The sequence below is a fragment of the Rhyacophila brunnea genome, unplaced genomic scaffold, assembly GCF_057557595.1.
Source record: "Rhyacophila brunnea isolate RB1 unplaced genomic scaffold, BYU_Rbru_1.0 scaffold_4, whole genome shotgun sequence".
Taxonomy (NCBI): Eukaryota; Metazoa; Arthropoda; class Insecta; order Trichoptera; family Rhyacophilidae; genus Rhyacophila; species Rhyacophila brunnea.
In genome coordinates this window covers 14,223,732-14,231,434 of record NW_028233068.1, presented here as the reverse complement: position 1 = coordinate 14,231,434, position 7,703 = coordinate 14,223,732, and positions in this window count along the sequence as shown.

Below are 7,703 nucleotides of genomic sequence, written 5' to 3'. Positions count from 1 at the left end.
ATGTTTTAAGCACATCGATTCAAAACAACTACTAAATCATTAAACATCAAACCCGTACATTTATTAATTTATACTTATAATATGTATTGTTATTTCTTCTTCTTTCACCCACCCTGTCGCGCCCCAGCATCGGGGCAAAGGGCAATCACAAGTTCGCACCACTTGGCTCGGTCTATCGCCAATTCTCGCGCCTCCCGCCATGTCAGACCAGCAGCGCGTAAATCCCTTTTGTAGCACCGCTGCAGGGTGAGGAAGGGCCAGCCACGGCGACGGAACCCTTGAGGGTGCGCCGATCTTAATACTAGATACTATAATATTTATAAAAAAACAGTTTCTACTTCATATCTACATGCTCCACTTGTAGTAAAATGATATTCGTATGCATAGTAATCGCCAATCAGAATTTAAATATTCCAACTATGGAAAAGTATTGAATGATCCGATATTGACAAAAATGTATCGAAACACTTTTAACGGGCTCAGCACTACTTATCATTTCAACAGCATTATGCATCATAGGGGCTAATTAGAAAATTGTCTAAATCTACTTTCGATAAAAAAAAGTTTTTTGTTTATCGAAAATAAAAGAAAATAAAATACTACCCATCCCATTCTTTCACATTCTCTCATAAGCGAAATACTGCTATTTTACGATGTTTTTCAACGTTGTGCAAAAAAGAATTGGTTCGCTGTGAGAAATTCGTTTATTCAAATAAACAGATCTGATAAAATTACCATTTCCGCTCCAAGACTGGACATCGAAGGTGTGGAATTATCTTGACATTTTTGATAAACGTTTTACGAGTATTGATTGTATAATAATTAGCTATTCCAACCCCTTAATTATCGCCATTTCCCGCATAACGAGACTTGAAAATTCGGTACAAGGGTACCAATACATTCTATTGATGGGTATCTATACAATGTAGGTAAATCGGTTACCAGATAGAAATGAAAACATGGGTGTCGTAGAAAGAGTTTAGTTCGCCTCACGCAGAGGTTTCTAAACTTTTTTATTGCGAGAAATGGACGTTATTTTACTTGTTCAATATACTCCGGGTCCAAATAGGGATTACAATACCGAATAAATAATATATCAATACCGGTATTAATACCGATATTCATTAAAACATATTATAGAAAAAGAAGTACCTATCAGTAAACATAACTCTTAAAATCTATTTGAAACACTATTTTATAGCAACCTAAAGTAACTACCTACATTTATTATATCGACCTTTGTAAACATGTATAGATCATAATGTTTTAAAACAGTTAATTTTTACAAAGACATGCTACAGAAAAATCTCTCTGAAATTAAACGTTTGTTGGATGTACTATCAACAATGGATCAATTAATAGTTAGTTAGCTATAGAATAATTGGAAATATTTGCAACGAATGTGTTTTTTTCATCGCGACAATTCTATAAGTATATTTGAGGGATTTTATAAAATATCATTAATTTAACGTTTGTTTGTTTCAGTTCATATATTTGAGTTTTGACAGCATAAAGCTTGTAGAGTATCCTCCACGTAACTTTGCAATTGTACACAGTGACAAGATTTGTGTGTAATACGCACTGCACACATAATTGTATCAGTTAATGCCAGACGCCTGATTTCATCAAATAATTCAAAAAAATCCATTCCAAATTGCAAGGTTACGTGGAGTGTAGTATACTTACAATAAATTGAATAATATACAATATAGTGGATAAAATAACATTATTGAATCCATTTTAGAAAAACATAAATACGTGTATGTGTATGCTCTTTACAGAAAATACCGATATTTTAGATTTTTAAGACCGGTATTTCGGTATCGATAAATAATTGAATTCCGGTATTGAAATCCCTCGGTCCAAACACACACTGAGACACAAGATAATATTACGAATTTGCCAGACCCGGGGATTCAAAACCGATTCCCACGGCCTTTATTATCTTTAAATAATTCTGAATCAAAACAGTGCCACCGATGTTTCGGCTCGTCGCAGACAACCTTCGCTTGGAGAGAAAATTGAAATAACACGAAGATAGAATGTGTAATGAATTTTACAAAACTCACGACGACCTACGTGAATAGGCCGATAAAGACACGAATGTCAACGTCAGCATGTTAGCCAACAATATCATCCTAAGATTAAAACCATAAATTAACGTTTGATGAGTTTTCTAAAATAACTTCATCGGAGTCGCGTGTAGCTTTGACAGTAATTGCCAGAGATTTTCAATCGGGGTGCCGCACTTGCGCAGTGAACAGTAATCATTACATACAACGGAATTATTTCTAAGCCCTAGTCGTATTCATTACAGAATCCGTGATTTGTAGAAACAAAGGATGTTAATATTTATCAAGATATATATCATCATCATCAGCCTGACTCTATCCACTGCCGGATGAAGGCCTCTTCAAGCTGATTTTTCTTAACTTTCTTTGATCCAGCGGCCTCTAGGTCTCTTGGATATCACTGGATGACTAAATTTGTCCAACGATTGTCCCTTCTTCGAGCCATGTGCCCAGCCCATTTCTATTTGAGGTTTTTAACAAACTCTATTACATCGCAAACCCTTGTCTGTTCCCTTATTCACTCATTCCTCTTTTTGTCCTTTCGCGTTATGCCCAGCATGCACCTCTATTAGATATTATAAGTACATATGATATTTTTTCATCGTAGCAGGAAAGTGAGCCCGGAGACTAAGATACAGTCAGGGAACACAAAGTCAATGGGAACTAGTTTTATTATTTTCTTTATGCCATAAAAACATCAAGTGACACAAAACACGCCGACTGTACTCAAATACTTAACGCGGATTATATTTAAGAAATAAAAATATCATACCTATTCTTCAAGTTATTAAGTATTAGTTAAGTTTATCCCACATTTTTCCATACTCGAGATCCGTACCGCGTTATTCCACACCCAGTAGGGCAAGCCTGTTCCCATTAATTTTGTGTTCCCTGGATACATCTGTATGGTGGTACAATAATCCAAATTTGAGCGAGTGTGAGGTGCGACTTTCAAAAATGTCTTTGAGAAGAACGCCGATGAGTTGAAATGTGCCCTGGCACTAGGGAGCACAGATCTTCGTAATTATACAGTTCTTTAAGAGCGTATATAAGTGAAACAGCAAACAATTTTCAACAGTATGTGGGACTTAATTTCGGCCGCGTTGCCATTCGGAGAGCGGTAGTCGACCTGCAGCCCTATGTTCTAACTAGTGATATCAAGTCACCCGACGACATGACGTAATTGTGACGTCAGCCAATACACGCTCGAGGCAAGCCGCCCAACACACACTGCTCACCATAGATATTATTACGCTGAAACACCTATTTGTGTATGGGAACAATGAATAACGTCAGCATTTGACTAGCGTTATTTTCTCGAATGCTATTATCACTCCGGTAGTACGTCAAAATGATGTCATATGACGTCATGTCGACCAGGCGACTACAACTCGTAAGTTCTAACATAAGGCCCCTGTTCGCACGTCAATTTGTTTTGTGATGGCGTCGGAGGAATATATTCTTAAATCGTGTAAAGATGACTAAAAAACGTTCCGCATGTGCTTGAAAAAGAAAACATGACAATGAATATACTATTATTATTACGAATATAATAATAAACATAACATTAAAAGGACGCATGTTGAATTTTTATGACAAATTATATTTCGTTCACCTCGCGTCATTTGCACAATCCGGGCATCGCCTAGTCACGATCTTTTTAGACCATGCCTCAGCTGAAGTATAGCCTTAATAGAATTGAGTGGAGGGGTCTGTACAACGAACGTCGCAGACAAATCATCGGTAAATTATATACCTACATATATATATCTCTATATATATAAAAATCTCGTGTCACGATGTTTGTGGTCGAACTCCTCCGAAATGGCTCGACCGATTGTTATGAATTTTTTTATGTATATTTTTTAGGTATGAGAATAGGTCAACAAGTATATTTCATATCGCTAGGTGATTAGGGTATCTCTATCCAGAAAATTTTTCTTTTATTTTGACAATTTTTTTTATTATTTGGCATCAGAAAATACATATAACCTAAAATTTTCACCCTCCTACCCCCACCCTCCCATTTTTTAATCGCGATTTTATTATTTTTGTATGAACAAATTTAACCGTCGTTCGTATTTCAAACAGAACGAAATTATTTATGTTGTTAAATGACAGATGGCGCTACGTCTGAGAAGAATTCAAGAGAAGCGTCGCGTCATTTTGACATTTCATTCGGCATGCCACAACGCAGTGCGTGCAAAATTTTGTACGATTTATTTTATTTATCTATTTTTATGTGTGTGTATTACAGTGCACAATACCAGCAAGACGCAAGGGGGGCCATTTGGGCCGTCGAACGAATAAATCAACAAACATGCGAAATAGTAGAGCAGAAAGAACAGACGAACAAATCCAACAAGATAACAAAAACTTGCGTGTAAGCATGTCGCAATTGCGTGCATCTCAATCACAAGAGGCACGAGCTGAACGAAATCAACAACGACAATTGGAACGGAGCCAAGCGCGCCGGTTCGTAGTTAACATACGCAGAGCAAATGACCGACAACGCCAACAAGTACATCGAACATTTACATCCGCTTCGTTCCTTCGTCTCGCATTCGAGTACTAGCCAGATATTGAATATTCCGCTCATCCGAAAGTGCTGATTGGTGCTATAGACAAAGAATGTCCCCATTGTCATGCGCTCAAATTCAAACATGAGTCAGCCGGGATGTGTTGCGCATCAGGAAAAGTGCAACTACCATAAATTCAGATACCACCAGAACCATTGAACGGCTTGCTCATCGGCACGGTTCCAGATTCAAACCTGTTCCTGAAGTTCATTCGCACATTCAATTCATGCTTCCAAATGACTTCGTCCGGAGCAACAGAAATAGTTCACAATACTGCGGCAAATGGTCAACAATTCCATTCTACGTTCAAAATCAAAGGCCAAGTATACCACAAAGTAGGCTCATTGCTGCCAATGCCAAACGAACCACATACATTTTTACAAATCTACTTCACGGTGAGGACATCAATCATGTGGATGCACGTTGCGGCTACAATAACTTCAATTCGCCTAATGCCAGGCGCATCGTCGGCGAACTGAACGCTCTATTGAATGAGCATAATGAATTATTGAAATTCTTCAAAGCACACATGCACGAATTTCAAAGTGACAATCACGCTTTTGTCATAAATCCTGATAAAACACCAGCTGGAGAGCACGTGCGTTGATTCAATGCGCCTGTTGTTGACGACACTGCTAGAATCATGGTTGGCGACCGCACATCGACGCGAGAAATCGTGATTCGAAGAAGAAACAATAATCTGGAGTTCATCGCTGACACACCGTTCATACGACGCTCTCCAATATCCGCTAATTTTCTGGAAGGGACAAGACGGATATTGCATAAAAATTAAACAACGAGATCCTGTCACAGGTAATTCATTCATTATGAACATCATTACTCATTTTGTATTGAGAAAATGTATGGTTGGTGTTTTTTTTGTTTTTATCGGCGGTCATCGTCTACAGCGCTCCATTCGTCTTTCTGTCATAGATCCCATCCCCACACACTTACGATACATTCGTTTTTTTTTATTTAACAACCAAAATATTCACTAGAAATAATTTATATGTCAGAACAACGTTTGCCGGGTCAGCTAGTATATATTATAATACAGATGTATGTGTAATACATTCATACTCTCATTGCACTTGAGGTGGGTATGACATGTCTGTCCTTCGTTTTTGTTCACTTTTGAGTATCGTGATGCCTTATAAACCCCCAGCGATACTTGAATCTGAATGAGTGAAGGTATTGAGAGTCCCGTTGCGTCCTTTATTTGGTCGGACCATCGAGAAGACGACCTTCTGCTTCTGCTTCAACCAGCTTCGATGTTCACGCTAACGATGAACTTTCCTAAACAGTAGTTTTCTCGAGTCTATGACCAAAGAATCGCAGAACTATCGGAACATAATAATATATATTATTGATAGTGGGAGCCCATGTCGAGCACGCAGGTTACAAAATTCTTCTTCTGTCGACCATGTCCGATCCTGATAGGATCATAGGGGCCTCGACAGAGTGGAGGTTTTGTATCAACAGATTTTATTTTTACGAGAAATGGATGTCAGCCACTTACTCAACCTATTAGGTCTATACTCTGACTCATACACAAATTGAAAAACAGTATGTGTACCTACTTGCCAGACCCAGGATTCGAACCTGGGACCCTCGACACTATAGACCGGCGCTCAAGCCACGCGGCCATCGTGGGTGTATTCCAATAAATAATAATCCTTACTAAATACCCAGTTTGGAAGACCACAGCTCATTTGAACCGATAGAGCGAAGATGGACGACTCGGAGCTTGAAGCATGCATGAATACGCAAAGGCTCGAAAAGAGTCAAATCCAGCGTAGGTGCTATAAAATATTAGACGATTTCTATTACAACTTATACCTACATCTGTACCTTAGAGCTTAAAGTGCAGAAGTTACATTTTTATATAATTTTTGAGTTAAGTATGCAGATTTCAATTTGTGTAATGTTCTCTTAATACTGAAAAATTAGAAGTCCAATTATTATACTTTAGAGCTGAAAGAGTGGATGTCCAATTTAAGTCATTTTTGCTTTAAGCTATTTAGCAAAGATATTGCAAAAGTGCGGAAGTCCAACATACGGAGTTTTAGTCCGAACGCGAGTGAGTATTTCAACTATATTATATTATCAACTATTAACTGCTCTCCTGCAAAATATTGAATATGTGACTTCCAGACTTTCACTCCAAGGTACAGATACTATTATGTGCGTACTAAGTACTGATTAAAATAACCCAACACCCGCCTAAACTCATATCTATCCAACTCCGTAAACGCCTAGCGATGTGTATGCTACCGTTGTAGTAATCCAGAAGAGTTGAATTTGACCGTGTTTGACGGACGGCAGATGGCGATCGGCGAGAAGCAACCAACCGAATCGCCGAAAGCACGCGACGACCGCTTTGATGCCTTTCCTTCGTGTTATGCATGCGAATGCGACCGATGCACAACGTCAACTAATTATTAATAGAATAATACTATCAAATCACGAATACATAATTGTTCTGAAGGCAAGAAATAACTTAACCTATTGTCACATCACAATATGGTTAAATTGAACGTAGTTATGCAGAATGTATCCAGTTTACAATAATGACGAGCTGAGATAATGGCACTTTAGCAACATCATGATATTAAAAATGTATGTAAAATTGTAAATAGTATTTTATTTCAAGATTTTTTTGCGGCTTGGCAATTTTCAGCAGAACGTAGAGAAAACCTTCTCGCATCTATCTATATCATATCTCATTTTTTTGTGGACTGGCTACTTTCTGAATAACTATGTCCAATTATAGTCTAACGGCATAGTTAAAAATGTTTGCATTTTTGTGAAATGGTGCGAGGACTCGAAATGTACCGGAGCCCAGCTCCAGGTTCATGAAATCCCCGAAATTATACTTCCGTCTCGCGGAAACAATAAGTTGACCATCTAATTCCAAGTCTTATGTAGGCCAGGGTTTGAGAACCTTTTTACGTACGCGTGCCAAAATTTCTCAAATATTATTTTTTGACTGTCTTACGTGCCGAGCAGTTTTTCATAGGTAAAAATTGTTTTTAAGATTTCTATTAAACAT